Genomic DNA, 13,521 nt, shown 5'->3' on the forward strand with positions numbered 1-13,521 from the left:
GATCATTGAATGTCACTCTTAATACTTAAGATTTTTATAAGTTTTCACCATTTTCTTGATAAAGTTAGTTTTGCCTTGTTCTGAATTGAGGATGAGTTTAGTGAAAGTTTTATCTATAGGAAGCAATTTGTGTAGTAAAATAATAGACATCTACTAAAGCCCCTTGATTTCAAATAGTTTCTCTTGTAATAAATGAGAAGGAATTTTCTAATCTCCATATGCAAATAAATAAATAAATCGCCAAGAAGCACCATAACAATGAAAAAGAAAATACTGAACCTATATCACATTATTCAGGAAAAGTTTATTATCTTACATTTCTGGAGGTCAGAAGTCCAAAATTGGGTCCTATAGAACCAATGTCAGGAGAGCTGTGTTCACTCTGGAGACTGGAAGAGAACATGCCCCTTGTTATTTTCAGCTTTTAGAAACTACCTCCATTTGTCGGCACATGGCCCCCTTTCTAGCAATGGTACCCTACTGACTCTGCTTACCTTGTCACACCTCCTTCTCTGACTCTGGTCCTTCTGCCTGGCCTTATAACAACCCTTGTGTATACATTGGACCTACCCAGGTAACCTGGGATCATCTTTCCATCTCAATATCCTTAACTTAATCACATCCACAAAATGCCATGTAAGGTAATATACTGACAGATTTTGGGGATTAGGACATGGACAACGTGGCAAGGAGCATTACTTTGCTGATCACAACACAGCTGCCCTAGTGCTTCTGCGTATTACGTGTTGGCAGGTAGAACTTGAAGATAAATCTAACTGTGTATAGTTCATGTTAAAGGAGACAATATGAAAACCTGAAATATGGTGATCAAGAAAATCTATGTTTAAATTCTTAAGTAAGGCTTCTTTTTATTTGTAGTGAAAAACATTTGTTCTAGAAAAGGTACTGTCTCACATAGAGTATATTGGAATCCTACAATCTCTTCAAGCCATTATAAAAGTACTTTGCCAATATTTACACCTCACAGAAAAGAAGTTCTTAAAATATTGGTTTAAGATGTGTCAACAAGGAACTAAAACAACTTAGGAGTAGGTTCTCTTTATTCAGGAAAAATCAATTGTGCTCTGAGCTGTGGGGTATCAATATTGCCAGCTAGTGCATTAATAATAAAAATCATTGATTAGTAGATTCTTACCATATGCTAACTGCCATACTACAGCCTTTACATGCATTTTCTCATTCTGTGAGGTACACACCATTAGGATTCCATCATACAGATGCAAAAACTGAGGTTTTTAGAACTGTAAGTGCCCTTCTCTATTACTTCATGAGTGGAACCTATCATTCCATCTCATATCTGCTCACAATGATATGATGGGACAAGATGGTTTCAGTTACCATGGAATTTTCATCAGAAAAGGCACAGATATTTCCGAACTGTCCTATTACTATTGTTAATTTTGCACTACTCTCCACACTACCCCTGGGAAAATTTATATTTTATTTTCTATGATTTAGAGTAAGAACCTGAGGTCAAGCAACTGTATTTCAATTACCCTTCCATTTTTTAACTTTCTGAGTAATAGCATATAATGTGTGAACATAATTGAATTTCAAGTCAGATCTTAATATCAAAATGTGTTTTTTTCTGAAACTATGCAGATTATATATATATATATATATATATATACACACATATATGTAGTTTTTTATTTTTAATATATATATTTTTCATTTTGAAATTGGTCACTTTTTCTGATAAGAGCACTAGTTTTGGAGAAAGCATGAATTAGATTTGAGTTTGTATTTTGGAACTTATTCTATATGTGGAAAATAATTAATTTCCCAGGGCCTCAGATTCCTTATCTTTAAAATGGGGAAAATAATACTGATCTCATGAGATTGTTACATATGCTCTCAAAAAGGTTAGATTACTCCTCTAATGGAGTGTTATTTTTTTAACATTCTCAAAAGACAGAACTCTCCCTTTTTCCCTGATTATTTTGCCACTTATAAAGATATTCTAAGGCCTTGAGGGTTGGGGGCAGAAAAAAGCCACTTTTTCTCTTAGTGTAGAGTGAATCTTTTACCAAACACTGCTTTGTTTTCATTTCTGCTTTTTGCTTTGTTTTGTTTTTAACTGTATTTCCAGTTGCTTTGAGCAAGGTTGGTCCCTATTCCATAATAAATGATTCTTGAGAATTTTCATGATGAATGAATTGCAGTGGGATTCATTAGGAATTTCCAAGCTTTCCACATTTCTTTGCATTCTTTCTTTCTGCCCTCTGCAGAGATGCCAACATCCTTAGTGTACATAAAAAGCCAAGATACCTTTGATTGTTGAGCCCAAAGCTATGTGGAACATATGAAAAACCAACAATAAATGCTTTATTAAATGTAGCTTTTAATGCAGTTAAACTGCAGAATGCAGTTTTGTGTTTTAACAAATCCCAACTGGAGTAATAAAAGATCTCTTCTAGGACACTTGGGTAGCTCAGTGAGTTAAGCGTCTGACTCCTGATTTCACCTCATGTCATGATCTCAGGGTCCTGGGATTGAGCCCTGTGTGGGGGCTTTAAGCTTAAGACTCTCTCTCTCCCTCTCCCTCTGCCCCTCCTCCCACCCTCTCTTGGAAAAAAAAAAAAAAGGAAAAAGAAAACAAAACAAAACAAAAGAAAAGAAAACAGAAAAAAAGGTCTCTTTGGATCCCCAAGGCCAACAGTTACTTGACTCTGTGGAGGTTGGGCTCTGAGCTTTGAGACAGGAAAGAACCATGTATAACTATATTCTTAGAAACATTTTATTGAACTTCCAAACTCTTCTGGGCACATTTACTTCATCTCCTACTTGCTTGGTGTGGAAAAGCAATTACTCTGTGGTGATGGTGCAGTCAAATCTGTAAACAGTTATTACATTTCAATTAGAGCTGCATGAAACTCAATATATTTGGTTTTCTGGGAATTAATATAAATCTTTTGTGATGTTTCAATTCACATGGGGTCCTACCCCACACATTTGGCTCTCAGCAACACTCAGATGCATTCAAACATTAAGGACTATTTTCCAGCATTAAGCATTCGGCCTGGGGCTACATTCTGCTGAAGTGTATTGGTCACTAAACTCTCAAATCTTCCAGTTACACTACAGGTTTTGCCAAGAGAAGTCAACTTAGACTGGCTCTCTAGTATGAAAGGAAGATTCTGGTAAATCTTCTGTCATAAAACATGCGTGTGATCACACTCATGGTCTTCCTCAAATGCTCATAAACCGCTGAAACACAAACAAGAATATTTCATTATCGCTAAAAAGAATGGCAGTGAGATGGAGAGATGGGAAGACAGAAACTAATATTTATTACACAGCCGCAATGTTCCAGTCACTTTTCTTGGATTATCTCTTTAAATTCCTACATCAGCATTGCAAGGTAGTTATTACGTGTCACCCACCACTCTCCAGATGGGAAAATTTTGATTCAGATTAGGCAACTTGCCCAGATTTACCAGGTCGATGATGGTGCTGGGAACGAGCCCAGGTCTGTTTCCAGACTCCAGGATGATTCTTCCATTTCCTAATGTGCAGAGATTTGAAGAATGTGCTTAATCTCTGTCTTTTCCTTTTTGCTTTCTTTGCTCATCACAGCTCTTGAATGCCTTTCGGAACAGCGTAGTTGGTCTGTCCACTCTTTGTACTGGTACCGCTGATTCTCTTTCAATTTTCTATGTTACTCAAGGAAAAACGCAAGCAACAGAGTCAAATGACGAAGGAAGTGCTCTCCCCACTCCTAAATGTGTTACATATGGTGGTGAGGGCAGGGCCAGACCGCAAGCAGCATTCACTGAGGAGGATTTCGCACTTCCATCAGCTACCATGAAAGATAACATATGGACTGAACATTTATTCCAAGCAACAGATTTGTTTCTAGTTACTCTCCAGCAGTTGAATGAAAGGGGGGATGGGGGAGGGAAACACCTTTTAACAGCCATCTGAAAATACTCTCCAAATGAGAGAAATAAAGTTGATCTTTTTTCAGACTATAGAATTAACATTAAAAAAAAGTCATAATGATTCAATTTAAATGTATTTATGGAGCTACTATCACCCTGAATCTACCTCTTCATTGGAGAAGACAAGTTGCTTGTCCTGTTTTTTGGAGGAAAGACATCCTTACTATAATGGACTTAACATGTGTTGATTTTATACCATTTTCAAGTTACTTCTTTTTATTCACTTGGATCATTATCTTATGTACAATCTGCCTTTTAAATATCAAGATAAAGATGAAATTTTGGGTCAATAAATGGGGACATCTTCCTGTTCCCCATTATTTTACTTATAATCAATCATTTGCTTCATGTTACCCAAGTTATTGGTTTGGATCTGGAAAGATTCATAACTTTAGGCATTGCAAAATTCTTTGGGCTGAGAAAAAAAGGCGTTGTTGGGAAACCAAAATTTAAAAGTTAGGTTTCAAATTGTTTCTGCCCTCCAGGCTCCTGACATATAAAAGTATTAACAACATATGTCTAGTTAGATTTCTAAACCACATGAGAGTTAAGCAGGATGAGCCTCTTTGAAATATTGTGCTTTTTGAAAATAGAAAGCAAAAGAAAATGAAAGAGAAAGCCTATAATTGCCTTCAAAAAATACATATTTGAACCTTTCTTATTGCTCTCAGGTAAACCAATCTTATAAATGGGCCCTATTCTGTTCCTGGACCTTTCTTTATGTTAGCCGTCACTTCTTTCAAAGCTAAGTTGATCATTCTTCACCTTCAAGAAGCAGTCTCTGACAAACTCATTCCTTCTCCCCATTAAGACTTCCTCCTTTTTCCAATCATTGTCAGTGTGTATACATGAGGTTCAGTCTTGCCTTGTAATTGTGTCTTTAAATAGCTACTTACCTGACCTTCTGAAAAGAGAAATTTCTTTCGGAAATTCTTTGCTGTGAGGGCTGATCATAGGAAAAAAAGACTGTAAAATGTAGACTTCAATAGCCTGAGAAACAAATGCTTATCAAAACATAAGGTAGATTTAGGATGAATGTGAAATTATCATCAAATCCTGTTGTTAAGTAAATAAAAGAAGTAGTCTTTAAAATTGTAGTCATGGGGGAAGAAGATAAAAATTACATTTTTAAGGTATAAATAAATATAGACTTGGAGGATCCAGTGTAGACTGCCAAGTTCTGGTGGATATTTTGAAAACATTTCCTTATCTTATGATTGCTGTTTCTCCAGGAAGTCTAGCCTTTCCATGTCATACCTTTCACCTCCCTGAGACAGAAGCAGGACTCGGAGACTATGTGCTATGCTTTGTTTTAAAAGATGTCTCAGTTCACTAGAGGCTCAGATTTTCTCCAGCCTTATTTAATCTTACACAAATCATATACAGACATTCCAAATGTATAGACAGTCTAACATATCTAAAATTGAACTCCTCATCTTCCACTCTAAACTTCTTCCTAGCATTCTGGAAAACCTCCTCTTCCTAGTCCTTCATACTGAAATATTGGGAGTCTTGATTTTCTCCTTTCTTTCTCTCACACCAATATTCTTTAAAAGTGTCAAGATCATGAACCACAAAAGAAGACTGAGCAATAGTCACCTATCAGAGGAAACTATAAGAGGGCAGTGACGAGACGCAATGTGGTATCCTGGATTGGATTTTAGAAAAGAAAAAGGAAAAAAAGAAAAGAAAAGAAAAGAAAAGAAAAGAAAAAAAGAAAAGAAAAGAAAAGAAAAGAAAAGAAAAGAAAAGAAAAGAAAAGAAAAAGGACATTAATGGAAATGCTAGGGAAATCTGAATAAAGTCTATAATTTAGTTAACTATATTGTACCAATGTAAATTTCTTAGTTTTGACAACTGTACTACAGTTATGTAAGATGTTGACATTAGGGAAAGCTGGCTAAAGGGATTAAGGGAATTCCCTTCATTATCTTTACAACTCTACATCTAAAGTCATTTAAAATGAAAAAATAATAATAATGAAAGTTGTGATTACGTGCGATAATGCATGTGAAAATATTTATAAATTTTATAGAGTTATCACTATGTTAGGCACTATGATTATGTACATAATGATAATGAAGAGTAGTGCTTTAGAAGATGATAGTGTGCTTAACAACTGGGTGGTTTGGGGCGCCTGGGTGGCTCAGCTGGTTAAGCAGCTGCCTTTGACTCAGGCCATGATGCCAGGGTCCTGGGATTGAGTCTTACGTTGGGCTCCCTGCTCAACGGGGAGCCTTCTTATCTCTCTACCACCCCTCCCTGCTTGTGATCTCTCCCTCTCTCATGCTCTCTTTCTCAAATAAATACATAAAATCTTAAAAAAAAAAATGGGTGATTTGAATTGGCCATCTAGCGAAATTAATCAAATAGCCTCAGTGTAGCCCACACCTTTAAGTGAAGACAATTTTGAGTCCAGTTTCCAGATGGCCCTCAATAAACCTCACCTCTTGGCCTTTACACCCTTCTGAAGTTTCCTCCTACACTGAATAGGACCAAGCTGTATAACCAGTAGAACAGTGACGAAATGATAGAGGATGATTTCCAAGTCTAGGTCATTAAAGACATGACTTTCACCTTGCTATCCTAGAGTGATGGTCCTAGAGGAAGTCAGCCACCATATTTTGAGGATATACCAGCAGTTCATGGAGAGGCCCATGTAGGAGAAACTGAAGCTTCTTGCCAACTTCCAGCACCATGTGAGTAAGCCTTCTTGGAAGCAGATCCTCGAGGCCCAGCCAAGTCTTAAGATGATGCAGCCCTTATAAATGCCTTGTTTGCAACCTTATAAGACCCTGAGGCAAAAACATCCAGCTAAGCCACATCTGAATTCTTGACCCAAAGAAACAATAAATGTTCATCGTTTTATACCATTAAGCTATGGAGTAATTAATCGACACTAAAAGATAACTAATACAACAGTCTTTTAAAAATAAGCAATAAAAATTTATCTAAGATACTATATAAGACAAAGCCAATGATCTGAAAATAGACAAAAACAAATAATATTCTGGTAATAGTCTGGTGAGAAAAGTAGCACATTCTATTTTTTTCCCTTCCCTTCCCTTCCCTTCCCTTCCCTTCCCTTCCCTTCCCTTCCCTTCCCTTCCCTTCCCTTCCCTTCCCTTCCCTTCCCTTCCCTTCCCTTCCCTTCCCTTCCCTTCCCTTTCCTTTCTTTTGTTCTTGTTTTCTGTTTTATTTTTTATGTCCAAGTTTCTGTTTACATAGAAAGTAGATTTTTCTACTCTTCTAACAATTGCCTTTGAAGAGTGTGCTTCTTTCTACTATAGATCTTTTTGCTGGTGTTGTTTTGTTTGTTTGTTGTTTGCAATCACCAAAATATCATGTATCCTCTTCTGGAAATACTATTCAGGAATCATAGACGTGATGTTTCTCCACTCAAAATTTGAGCAGGAAAAGTATAGTTTTGGGATTTAAGATTCTGGCTGCTGCTTTCCATTTCCAGAACCGTGGTTTGGGAGAGGTTCAAATTCTATCTTAAGTGTTACAAGTGTCCACTTGTAAAATGAAAGGGGAAAACAAATGCTATCTGTGCTTCCCGAAGCTTCCTAAGGTCTCAAGACTACTTTAGAAAATGAAAGCTTCATATAGCTTGCTTCTTTTGAATGAAATAATTTAGCCTCACTTAATTCAGATATAAGTTGTAAATATCCCAGAACAACCATTCCTCAATCACAGTTCTCTGGAAACAGGCATAACCAGAGACTTAACAAATTTATAAACGGCATAAAACTACCTTTGGTGTCTGCAAAGCAAAAACGTTTGTGTCACTGAATGGCCTGTGTTTTGTGACACTGAGGTTCTACATTTTATCCTATATAATTCTTTCCGGAATTGGTATTTTAAAATTGAGAAGCAATTTAGTGCACTGCAAAGCCTTGCTCTATTAGCCCAGGCCAACATTCATGACACATTTTAATAGAATAATGGGCAGTTGGGCATCTAAACTTTACCCTGCTATGGATCATTTTTGGCAGCTGTGCTTTTTATTCATCAGTCTGATTGAAACTGCTTTCCTGACAGAAGCAAAGATACTCTTCTTTGTTCAGGATTTCCATAAAAGGCAAAATGGAAGTCTTTGCAGACAGACTGGCGTGCCTGAATAAATTTATTTTCCTAGGCTTCTAGCCACAACAGTGAGCAAACAAATGCCTCTTACCTACATCTTTATGTACACCATAGGAGAGCAAATGTATAGGATTAAATAATACTAATTTGCTTTGACTTCCTCCTTCTGTTTTAAGTCATTGCCCAAACTTGCATTTTTAAATCTTTCCCTTATAATTCTTAACACTAAGCCCTAGGCTATTTGAGCAATATATGGTCTGGGTGTGTTTGTCTGTGTCTATGTGTGTACACAATCATTGTCTATGATGTTGGGGGAGGAGGACTGTTTTTTTTTTTTTTAATCCTCTTTCTTTATAGAGAACAGACCTCAAAGGGTTTCCTTCCCTAGCTTCTTAACGTCTTTTCCAAGCATAATGATTCTAGACAGACCAAACAACTGACCAGTGATCCATTGTGTTTTTAATCATTTACAGTCGGATTCCTACACGGTGGTGCCTAGTATTTGGTTTTGAAGAATGCCTTCTTGGGGACCACATTCAATCCAGCATTTCTGAGCAATAAATTACCTGTGTTTGGGGGCCCTTGACAGCCTGCATTATTTTGCCCTTGTTGAAAATAATGGATGATTTGGAACAATGCTCCCTTTTGAATTAAAATATAAAGGGTTTGAATTTCAGAGTTCAAGATAATGAGTAGGCCCAACAAGCACTCTGGGCCCAAGTCTCCCCAAGAAAGGAAACATGGGGGGCAGTGGGCGGTGAAGACATGGGGAAGAGAAGGCATAAACATCAGCATTTGTACAGACACATTACTTGTTTGTTTGTTTTTTTTCAGGGCTGGGAAAATGATTTTGTATCCTGCCTGCCCCAGATGTTCAGTCAACTATATAGTTATAGTTATACTAACATGAGGCAGAGCAGAGCTTTGTGCAAATGTTATGATCATCCGAATCACCCAGGAGAAATCTGTGGTCTCCTGTATGGCTGGTTAGCTAACCTCTATCTAGCCCCAACCTGGGCAGTGAGGGGAGGCGGCAGCAGGCAGAGGTGCTGCAACTGTTGGCACTGTGGATAGATCACAAGGGAAAATGCTTTTGTTTTGTTTTTAAAGATTTTATTTATTTATTCATGAGAGACACAGAGAGAGGCAGAGACATAGGCAGAGAGAGAAGCAGGCTCCATGCAGGGAGCCTGATGCAGGACTCGATCCCGGAACTCCAGGACCCCAGGACCACAACCTGAGCCAAAGACAGATGCTCAACCACTGAGCCACACAGGTGCCCCAAGAAAATGATTTTTAGTTGAAAATGCATCTGTTAGCTCATTGGTGAAAATTCATAATCAAATAACAAATGATAATACTATTATTTAAATGCTTAGAAGAAAAAACAATTATTTTCATATGTAAGTATATATGTGCATATAGGCAGTCCCCAGAACAGGAAATAATCACAAAGTAATGATGTCACTTAGAAATAGTACTATCTTTGGACATATAAACAATGTTGTTACATAGTGGCTAGGTTTTTAGGCTAAGCAAAAGTGATCTGAATTGGCAGCTTAGTGAAACTAGAGTTTTAAGATTTAAGAGTTAAGATACTGTCCAGTGGCAATATATCACAAGGGGTAAGAATCAGAGATACTGGGGGTATCTGGGGGTCAGTTAAGCATCCAACTCTTGATTTTGGCTCAGGTCATGATCTCGGGGTCCTGGAGATGGAACCCCATGTGAGCTCTGTGCTCAGGGCAGAGTCAGTTTGGGATTTCTCTCTCCCTCTTCCTCTGGACCTTGCCCTTTACTTTCATTCATAAATAAATAAATAAATAAATAAATAAATAAATAAATACTTAAAAAAAGATTCAGAAATACTTACTTTGAATCCAGTCTCCCACACTCACTGATAGTATCACTTTGGGAAAGTTTTGTGACTTAGTCTCCTGGGTCGGTATATTACAGGGATCAGCAAACTACGGCTTGTGGGTGAAATCTAGCTCATCACCTGTTTTGATCTAGCTTGCGAGTTAACTTTTTAAAATATTTTGAAGTGTTAAGGAAGGATGATCATTCATAACATGTGAACATTGTATGAAATTTATATTTCATGATCCATAAGGAAAGTTTAATTGGAACATGGCCATGCTTATTTGTTTGCATATTGTCTGCTTTTTGTGCTACTGTTTTTCTGTAAGGCAAAAGGTTATGATCAAGACCACACAGAAATGAAGATATTTAATCTGTAGTGCTTTGCAGAAAATGTTTATCTAGCCCTACTATAATATCATGAGAGTTGAGTATTATATAAAGTATTAAAATAAATGCAGGGAATCAGAGTGAAGAAGCTCTGGGCTAATGCTGCCCCTGAAAACAAATATGTGGCTGTGTGTGTAGATGTCATGAAGACAGAAAACAAAGACAGAGCTGGGAAATAATTCCAACATACTAGCATTTCTATTCAATTTCCAAGAATGAGTGATAGTGTCAGAGGGTGTTTACAGAAAAATGGAAATGTCCCAATTTTTTCAATCTGGTTTAACCTAACTGCATCTAGACTATAAGTTCCCATTAGCTAATTCAACATCTATTTTAATAAGAGGTAAAATTTTGCTATAAGCAATACTTTTCTATTAGTTGTTGTTCTTGTAATTGAATATTTTATGGTGGGAATCTGTTTAAATTAAGAGAAGCACATCAATGTGTCTAATAATGAAAAAAAAACACAATCTGAAGATACATTTCAAGACCAAATTTTTGGTTAAGGAAGTTACGAATGATGAATGAAATATAAGGATACTTTCAAAGATAGAGTTTCTCTCCCTCCCTTTGCAATACTACAAACTGCACTATATTGAGAGCTTCCTCTGTCAGATGCTATATAGAAATTTATTTTTAATTTTTCTGACAGTTTTGTGGATAAGTAAGAAACTGAGAATAAGAATAGTTAATTCTACCAATGTGGAAATCTCATATAGATTTAGGCCAAAGGAAAGCATAATGGGACCTTTGGGATGTATCCCCACCCTCTCTGCTTTGGTATGGCCACAAGGGGCCTATAATTAACCCTGGACTCATCTCTAATGGAAACATGTAGCTGTGTTCCTAAATGAGTTTCTATTGTAATTGTAATTACTATTAAATCAATAACCATAGCAAAAGTAGTATAAATATCACTATTAGTAGTAATGCTCGCTTATTGGCTCATCCACAGACATTTATGGGCCACTACATAACGCAGATTGGATTAGGGTCTGGATACACAATGGAAAACAAAACAAAGTCCCCACCCCATGATTTTAGATTTTATTAAACAGAGGCAGATAAACATTAATTTTTTTTCAATAACTAGAAAATAATCACGACATATTAAGTACTATGACTGGCTATGTTGTAAGAGAAAGGAGAAAAACCCTTTTGATTAGGTGGTCGGATTAAGTTAAGAGTAGAATAAGAGTCCAGGTTGTCACCCCAGAGAAATTTATGTTTGCATCTGAAAGACTCTCTCAGCTGGACAAAAGGCTTTAAGAATATTAAAGGCCTTGTCCAAAAGATCTGTATATTCAACCCAAAGTAGAGTGAAGCCTGTCTCAGAAAGATCTATGGGTGTGACTTTGTCTCATGGAGTCAACTACAATAAGATTTATAAGAAACCCAGAAAGCTATTAAGAGAACTATAATTGTTAGAAGCGCCTGCAGCTGTGACTGAATTAGACAGACATCATTTACATTGAAAAAAGATCTCTGGGTCCCCAAACTTTCATGAACAGGAAGCAGACCGAATTTGCTTCTCAGCCACCAAACAGGTGATGTCTAAAGAAAAGGAAGATGACTCAGGGGGTATGGGAGCTGCTTGCAGAAAGGAGAATAGAGTCCTGATCAAGGACTGCAAACAGGTGCTCAGCTAGACTTCATAGTTGTACTAACCAGTGACTACTAAAGGCTTCTCTTCTGCCCAGTTTTTCAGTTGCAATTATCCAATCACGGGGTCTGTGTATAGAAGGGGTGAAATGGAAAGGTCAAATAACTTGTCTTTTCATTCACAAGTCTTCAAATCAGAAGTCATTTTTGAAAAACTGTGACTGAGGAACTTGCCCTGAGAAACTCGTCTTACTCCATTGCACTTCAAACTAATTTGGATGATGAAATATTCGGGACCTGGACCTGAACCTGACTCCATAATGGGATAAGACTTGTGGGGATCTTGGGAAAGGATAAGTTCACTCCGCATGTAGGAGAATTTTCAATTCTTAAGGTCCAGAATTTATTTTTAATTCAGTCCTCTTCTCCTCCTTCAAACTCTTGGTAACCACTTTGTACTGTCTCTATAGTTTGCCCTTTTCTAGAATGTCATATAGTTGGAATCCATTAATGTTTAGCTTTTCCAGAGACTCTTTCACTAAGCAATATGCACTTAATTTCCCACCATGTCTTTTTCATGGCTTGATTATCTTGGTATTGCTAAATAATATTCTGTTGAATATTTATCCATCTTCTTCTGAAGAATACCTTGGTAGTTTCCAGTATTTTGACAATTATGAATAAAGTTCCTATAAACATTCAATGTGCAGGTTTTTGTAAGGAAAAAAAATTAACTCATTTGGATAAATACCTAGTGGCACAGTGGCTGGATTACATGGTAAGACCAAATTTTACTTTTTATGAAAATGCCAAACTGTCTACTAATGTGGCTGCATACCCCAGTAATGAATGAGTTTTACCCCATATCCTCCCTAGCATTTGGTATAACCAGTTTTGTTCCTGTTTTTGTTGTTGAATTTTTATATGTTTTATATAGGCAATCATGTGATCTATGAACAAAGGGAATTTTTTTTCCTTCTCAATCTTCCAAACCTTTCTTTACCTGTCTTGCCTTATTGCACACCATAGGCCTTCTACTATGATTCTGAATAGGAATAGTGACAGGAGCATCCTTGTTTGTTCCTGATCTGAGGGGGAAAGCACCTAATTTATCAACATTCAATATAATGTTAGTTATACAGTTTTGGGTAAATATTCCATATCAAAGTGGAGGAAGTTCCCCCTCCATTCCTAGATTGCTGAGGTTTTTTTTTTTTTTTTTTTTTTTGCTGTGTTATTTTTAATCATGAATGGGTCTTGGGTATTGTCAACTTCTTTCTATGCACCCATTGATATGATAATATGATTTTTCTACTCTAGCTTAGTGATGTGGTGAATTACATTAATTGATTTTCAAATTTTGAACCAGACTTGCACATTTGGGAAAAATCCCACTCGGCTGTATTATATAAGTGTTTAATATACTGCTGGATTTGATTTGTTAGTATTTTGTTGAGGATTTTTGCATCTATGTTCATGAGAGATATTAGTCTCTAGTTTTTCTTTCTTGTGATGTCTTTTTCTGGTTTGGAAAATTTACAATTCTGTCTTCATTTCTTCCTTGATTTCTTGCTTTGGGTTATTTCTTTTAAGAAATTCAATTTGAAAAAAGAAG

The 13,521-nt window shown here is 36.7% G+C and overlaps 1 long non-coding RNA gene across 1 annotated transcript; it reads right to left on the reverse strand.

Moving 5' to 3' along the window:
* Positions 1-315: 315 nt before the first annotated feature.
* Positions 316-4,049, reverse strand: LOC144281629 (uncharacterized). Its single transcript, XR_013350060.1, has 2 exons — positions 3,462-4,049; positions 316-389 (listed from the first exon to the last, which is right to left on the reverse strand). It is a non-coding gene; the product is annotated as an uncharacterized LOC144281629 (long non-coding RNA).
* Between the last annotated feature and the right edge of the window lie 9,472 nt (positions 4,050-13,521).

Source organism: Canis aureus, chromosome 13 (assembly GCF_053574225.1).
Source record: "Canis aureus isolate CA01 chromosome 13, VMU_Caureus_v.1.0, whole genome shotgun sequence".
NCBI classification, from domain to species: Eukaryota; Metazoa; Chordata; class Mammalia; order Carnivora; family Canidae; genus Canis; species Canis aureus.